At 37.8% G+C, this 6000-nt stretch overlaps 1 long non-coding RNA gene across 10 annotated transcripts; it reads right to left on the bottom strand.

The window, feature by feature from the left end:
• Positions 1-2550: 2550 nt before the first annotated feature.
• LOC116916802 lies at positions 2551-5528 on the bottom strand. 10 transcript variants are annotated; one of them, XR_004390750.2, is made up of 8 exons: positions 5057-5525; positions 4849-4958; positions 4466-4786; positions 4190-4302; positions 3900-4033; positions 3730-3812; positions 3026-3665; positions 2551-2963 (listed from the first exon to the last, which is right to left on the bottom strand). It is a non-coding gene; the product is annotated as an uncharacterized LOC116916802 (long non-coding RNA). The 10 variants fall into 10 exon arrangements; XR_004390754.2 differs by having other exon boundaries at positions 3026-4033; positions 5057-5221; positions 5312-5528; XR_004390751.2 differs by having other exon boundaries at positions 3026-3863; positions 3933-4033; positions 5057-5527.
• Between the last annotated feature and the right edge of the window lie 472 nt (positions 5529-6000).

The following is a 6000-nucleotide window of genomic DNA, read 5'->3' as shown; positions in this document are numbered from 1 at the left end:
CGATTTTTGTCAAATCTGACTTTTGGCTAGAAACACGTCATTTCAACCCCAAATTTGATAAGGATCACGAAAATCCTACTCGTTTTGTTATGGGATTTATATTTCCGGAGATATTGAATACTTTCGGTTACTTTCGGAAAATTTTCGTGACAATCTGCAAAATTTAAAAAATGAGCTGTATTTTTCTAACAATTTCAAATACTTTTCTTGCATACGTTAGGGTGTAGTTGCTATTATTCCGTATATTTCTTGCTTTCAACTCTACAGACTGATCCTATGAGCTACGACAGTTTTACCTACAAATGTTTGCGTTTCGTGCTACTAGCAAGTAGCAACTAGTAGTTGATATTCTAGGATTTTACGCCTAAAATTGGAATTTAGTTATCAAAGATTAGCAAAATTCAGCACTCAAAAGCAAGAATTGTACTTATTTCAACATTCAAAATAAAATAGAATTTTGGGTTCTAGGCGGAAACTCTAGATGGCGTTTATGTGCGTCTATGATGAAGATTACAAGTGACAAGTTAAATTGGTGTTTTTTACGTTAACCTGTTTTGTGTTTCAAAGGACTTTTTGTCAACACATTTACGGTATGTTGTTATCTATTCAGTATTGCTATCGTTGGGTATGTATTGAAAAGGAAACTTTAAATAGATTGCTTTTTGTATGTGGTGGTGTTTTGCCTTGTCAGCTGCTGAACCAGTAGCCTGCATTCCTGCTATCAATACACCACAAGGGATCCTGACACTTTAAGAAGGCTACTATTCCTTAAATGAAGATCACCATCCAGTTCAAGTACTGTTAATTGACCTCAAGCCTTTTGTTTAAGCTTAGTGATGTGTTTGCTCATCAGTCAACCACAGAGTCTTCATCTACTTTGTGTTGCTAACCATCAGCCCTCAGCATCACAGGTATCCAGATTTCCAAGCTTCTCTGATTAGCCAACCATCATCTATACACTTCAGCTATGCATTGTGGTATTTCAGAACATTAGTTATCTTCCATTACACACACCTGTAACAATTTTCTCTACACAGGCTTCTCTTCCTCTCTTCTTAGTCTGCAAATGTGCAACATGGAATAAGTTTCACCATCATTGCATTACCATGGTAGATTAATTTGGTGGATTATCTGGATTTCATTTTTACTTATAAATCTTTGTTGTGTAAACAGAAAATTGTCATTGTTAATCCTGCTGTTCTTCTCATCATTACTTAGCCAGCTATCATGGATAGGCTTTAACACCATCTACATTTTTTGGTATTTTAAGTTTCCACGTTACGGAGCGTTTTTGTGTTGTGACATGAAATTCTGTGATAGGACTGCAAATATTCATCTTCCTTCGGTACAACACTGCCGTAGTTCCGCCGCCAGTGGACCTCACACGTAAGTTAAAATGTCTTTCATCGTTTTATCAAACAAATGCCCATTTCCACCCAAAATCACTAAGTTCTTTTTTTTTGCATCTTTTAATCTATTTAGAACTACATTTTCTTCGTCTTCCTGACGTTGTTGTCTACGCCTTTACCTCATCGCTGTCTTCGTCTACGTTTTCGCCTCATCACTGTTTTCGTCGACATCTTCGCCTTCAATGTCCGTCTCGTCGCCTTCATGTCCGTCTCGTCGCCTTCATGTCCGTCTCGTCATCGCCTTCATCTCCGTCTCGTTGTCGTCTTGGCCCTCTTCGCCTTTGTTTCATCGTTATCTTGGCCGTCTTGGTCTGCCATCACCTGGTCGCCTTCGCCCTTCACGTAAGGATTTCACCGTGGATCGTCGCCCTGGTATTGTTTTATTTTGCATTGTTATGTTTAAGTTAACCCGTTGGCTGCCACCCCGTTTGCGTCCCATTTTTTTTGTAGCTTGTAGGGACCGGCCGCAATGGCCTTCGCCGCAAGGCGCCTTAGGCAATGCACCAGTAGGGACTTCTCTTTGTTGATGCGGTGGCGGATTCCTGAGGGTGTGCATTCCCTGTAACGGATTCCGTCACCGTGTCACCCCGGACTTGTCTTCGGACAAGTCCCACCTTGTTCGCGATCCTTAAGACGCGATGCGTAGTTACTGTAGTTTAAGCAACCTACGGGTTGCATGGCCTGGCAGCCAACGGGTTAATTTAGTTAAGTGTATGTTTGTGTGTATATTTGTATTTATATTTATAATGTTATGTAAAATAGTGGTGGAATTGTTGGGAGGAGGTGGGACAATAAAAACAATTTTAATTTTAATTTTCTGTATTTATTTCATTTTACCCTAGTCGACTTTATCCAAATCAAAGATAAACTTGGATTGTTTATTTTTCCAATCTATTTCACTTGAAGTCCAGCCATCTCAAGAGTACTTATTTCAATAGATTTCAGTCAGTAAAACATCAATGAATACATTTTTTTCTTTGTTGTATTTGACTGTCGAATGCAATCACTTGGCAAAAAAAAAGGGAAAAAATTACTTACACAAAATAGCTTCACATGGTGGTATCACAAAAGGATTCAAGCATTACCTTCTTTAACTCCTTTGTTTCCGTTGAAAGAGGCAATAATTCGACAAACACAAGAATGATACTAGATATGTTTTATTTACACTAACAACATAACATTGGTTGCATTCCATTCTCTCACCGAGCAACTCCAACGCTAATGCAACACATCAGGTACCTCCAGGATCTCTGCAAATTAAAACTGTTTACCACTTTTGAAAAAACCAAATCCTGGATTGAACCAAGTCACTGAATGATTTTGCGGCCACCACAGAACATCAGTACATCCCAAAGACCTGAAAGCACAATTACAAAACCTTAAACTATTAACAATAAATTCTAACATCACCTGATAACACCTACAAAAATCTAAGAGATTGAGATAGGGAAATAGATTATAAAGAACAACTTTTTTTCACATGTCACCTTTGGTACAAAATGGGTGTATAAGACTAACAGAGATGAAAAACGTCCTAGCAAAGCCATGGTCCTCCTTTAAAAATTTGAAATATATGTGGTACGAGGTTTCTTTGACATGAATTTTTGCCATATTACCTTGAACAACTTTGCATTGATTGAATTGCGATGCTTCTCAAAACGCACGGAATTGGTGGTGAAATTTCAAGAACAGAGACGTTCGTTTAATCATCCACCATCAGTCCGAAGACACGCAAAATGGAACAGCTGACGGGACAGCTGACACGTCCATAAACATTCTACGGAGTTAGTTATTTCTCCCCTAGATGTCTTGAAAATACAGCAACGCTCAAGGCGCCACCCACTATGAAGCCAAACGTGAGAAAAAAGAAATAGTTACGGTGTGTAAGGGCCCTTACAATTACGGCCCGTAAGCTGCAACCAGTGGCAACAAGCCACCTAGACGTATAAAAATAATAATAAAAAAATAAATAGTAATCTGCTTTAAGAGTCGCGTTGACGTAAGCACGTAAGTGAAAATTATTAAAAGGAAATCGGTTTTCATAATTTAAATGGCAGTAATGAAGCAAAATAAATTTTTCTTTATTTATTTGACTTCACGAGATCCTGAACCGTCCAGAAAAGTATCTCAAATTACCCGAAGAATGACCCGAGTTGCTATAAACTAGCGACGACCTGTTCGGATTCGTCTTTACGCAGGAAACCGTTATCGATGTAAATGCCCTGCACTCGCGACGAGTTATCACCCGTAGAAGTGCTTCATGGAAAAGGGCAAAAATTCAAAATTCATGGAAATTGGCGAAATCGACTCCACCGCTTACCAGCATGAGCACGATCTTATCACGTCCGACCGTGCGCCGGATGTAATCGATACACTGCTGCTCGCGTTTCTCCAATGTGAAACCTACTTGCAATCCACAAATGTCGAACAAGAAGTTACGCAACATTTTTCGTACTGTAATTTTACACCAGGCATTAAGATTAATGCAACCTTGTCTACGCTGTCACCATTGTTCAGTAATACCATTTGCCGAGTCTCTAAGCCTTTAAACAATGGACACTCCGTTTCTACTTGGATCTCGAATAGCCCATCTTCACGAACATCTTTTCTCTCCACCATTCCGCCTTAACAGAACAAAACATACACACAAATTAATTAAATTAAATAACAAAAGAAAACACACTAATTATTTTATGACACAATTCCTATTTCAAACATGTTAAATACTGATGTGAAATAATTTTAATAATAAAAATGTTATATAAAACAGAATTGGTTACCTAATTCCTTGTTGATTAATTGCATGCATAACAAATTACCGGCATTGGAAGACCGCAAGTAAAGATTGCTGGGTCGTATAGTGGGGCATCCGCCACGTAAACTGAATTAAGACCTGTTCAAAAGTAATGTAAAATTCATTTTTGGCTCAACCATTCATTAACTTGACCCTGAACATATGTATACATTTCCATGTATCCTAAAGTTAAGGGTAACAATACTTTAAGCAGAAAAGCCAACTAAAAAATGACTGATTTATTTTTGGTTTCAATCTTTACCTCCTGAAATTATAATTGCTTTATAGCCTTGTTGAAGCAGAAGAACAGCTGGGGTTTACAGGGCTAGAATATTAGATTCCACACATTGTTCTCTGAATCTGGAATCAAAAACATAAAAGATAAATTTTTTATATCTATCACCATGGCTTTGTGGATGGGTGTCTGCCTGGGAAGCTGAAGATTGTGGAATCAATCTTCACTTGTGAAAACAATTGATCCAAGGTGATAGGTCATGTGTTGCTTTATTTTACCAGATTACCATTTGTTTTACAAAACTTGCAACAAGAAAAAAATGTATTGACCTCCAACTTTAGGTATTTCCTGCAAATATAAGAATACCAATAAAGTCACTTTATTAGCATGATTACAGATTTGTCAAATACCTTAAACATCTTTGTGGGGGGAGGTTGGAAGTATTTTATTCTTTTTGTTTAGCTTTAGCATTCTGTTCATTCTTCGTGCACTTGTTATGTATTTTCGCGAAATCTAATTCCTGAAAAGTTTTAACAATTTACGAAAAATATGCACATCAAATAAGTATATATTGCCTACACAGACTAGATAATATTGGTAAAATGAAAAGAAAAAAACCTTGAACTTCATTTCTGTCTTAATGCTTCCAGCTGTTTTGAATACTGTGTATTCATTTGAATTAATTTTTCTTTTAAGGAGGCTAGCTGCTGACACACTTCAATCTCTCTTTTCCCCATAGCTGCCCAAACAGTTTAGAGATCCATTCACAATATGGTGGTTTCCCTATTTTTTATACAATTTATTTTAGTCTTCAGTTTTCTTCTTTTAGTAGCTCTAGCTCAGCTACACCCACTAACTTGGCTGTCACATTACTTTTTCTATTGATATTTGACTCTGCAGCACCTTTTTTAATAAACCATTCTACGATTCTTCTGTAACAACGAGATTATTAACACACAGATTGACACACAGACTGATATCCATTGTCAATTTTTCAAATGTGGGCGTAAGACCACAGACTACGAAGTAAAGACCGCTATCATCGCCATAAGGCTGAGAGAAATCCAGTAGGCGATGCTCGGTCTTACCGCTAGGGGCGCGGGAGTATACTTTCTGAAATTTTTCTACTTTTTCTAATGTTAGTCGGATGATAATGTATGATATGATAATGTTTTTCAGATGTATAGAGCCCATCGTGAAACCCTGCACGATGGGAACACATCTGAAAAATAGGGAAAAGAGGCAACTCCATCTCGTTCAGGGGCCTGAACGCTGTCAGGCAAAACATGACGACAACTCCTGTTAGGGTTCAGGTCCCTGGCCTCAATTTGCAGCAAGAGATAGGCAGCTCAATTCGCTATACTAGCGCAACTTGCCTTACGCATTCAGTTGCAACTCCATCTCGTTCAGGGACCTGAACCCTGTCAGGCAAAAACACAAAACCCCCGAGCCGTTATTTTTTTGTTTTGTTTTTGTTATTATTTATGTTTATTGTTTATTTTTCTTTCTGTTTCCTTTCCGTAATACAATGCCTTTTAACTTTATAATTTTGTTTTCATTTA

This window comes from Daphnia magna, linkage group LG2 (assembly GCF_020631705.1).
Source record: "Daphnia magna isolate NIES linkage group LG2, ASM2063170v1.1, whole genome shotgun sequence".
Lineage (NCBI taxonomy): Eukaryota > Metazoa > Arthropoda > Branchiopoda > Diplostraca > Daphniidae > Daphnia > Daphnia magna.
This window is presented reverse-complemented; position numbering and strand designations above follow the sequence as displayed.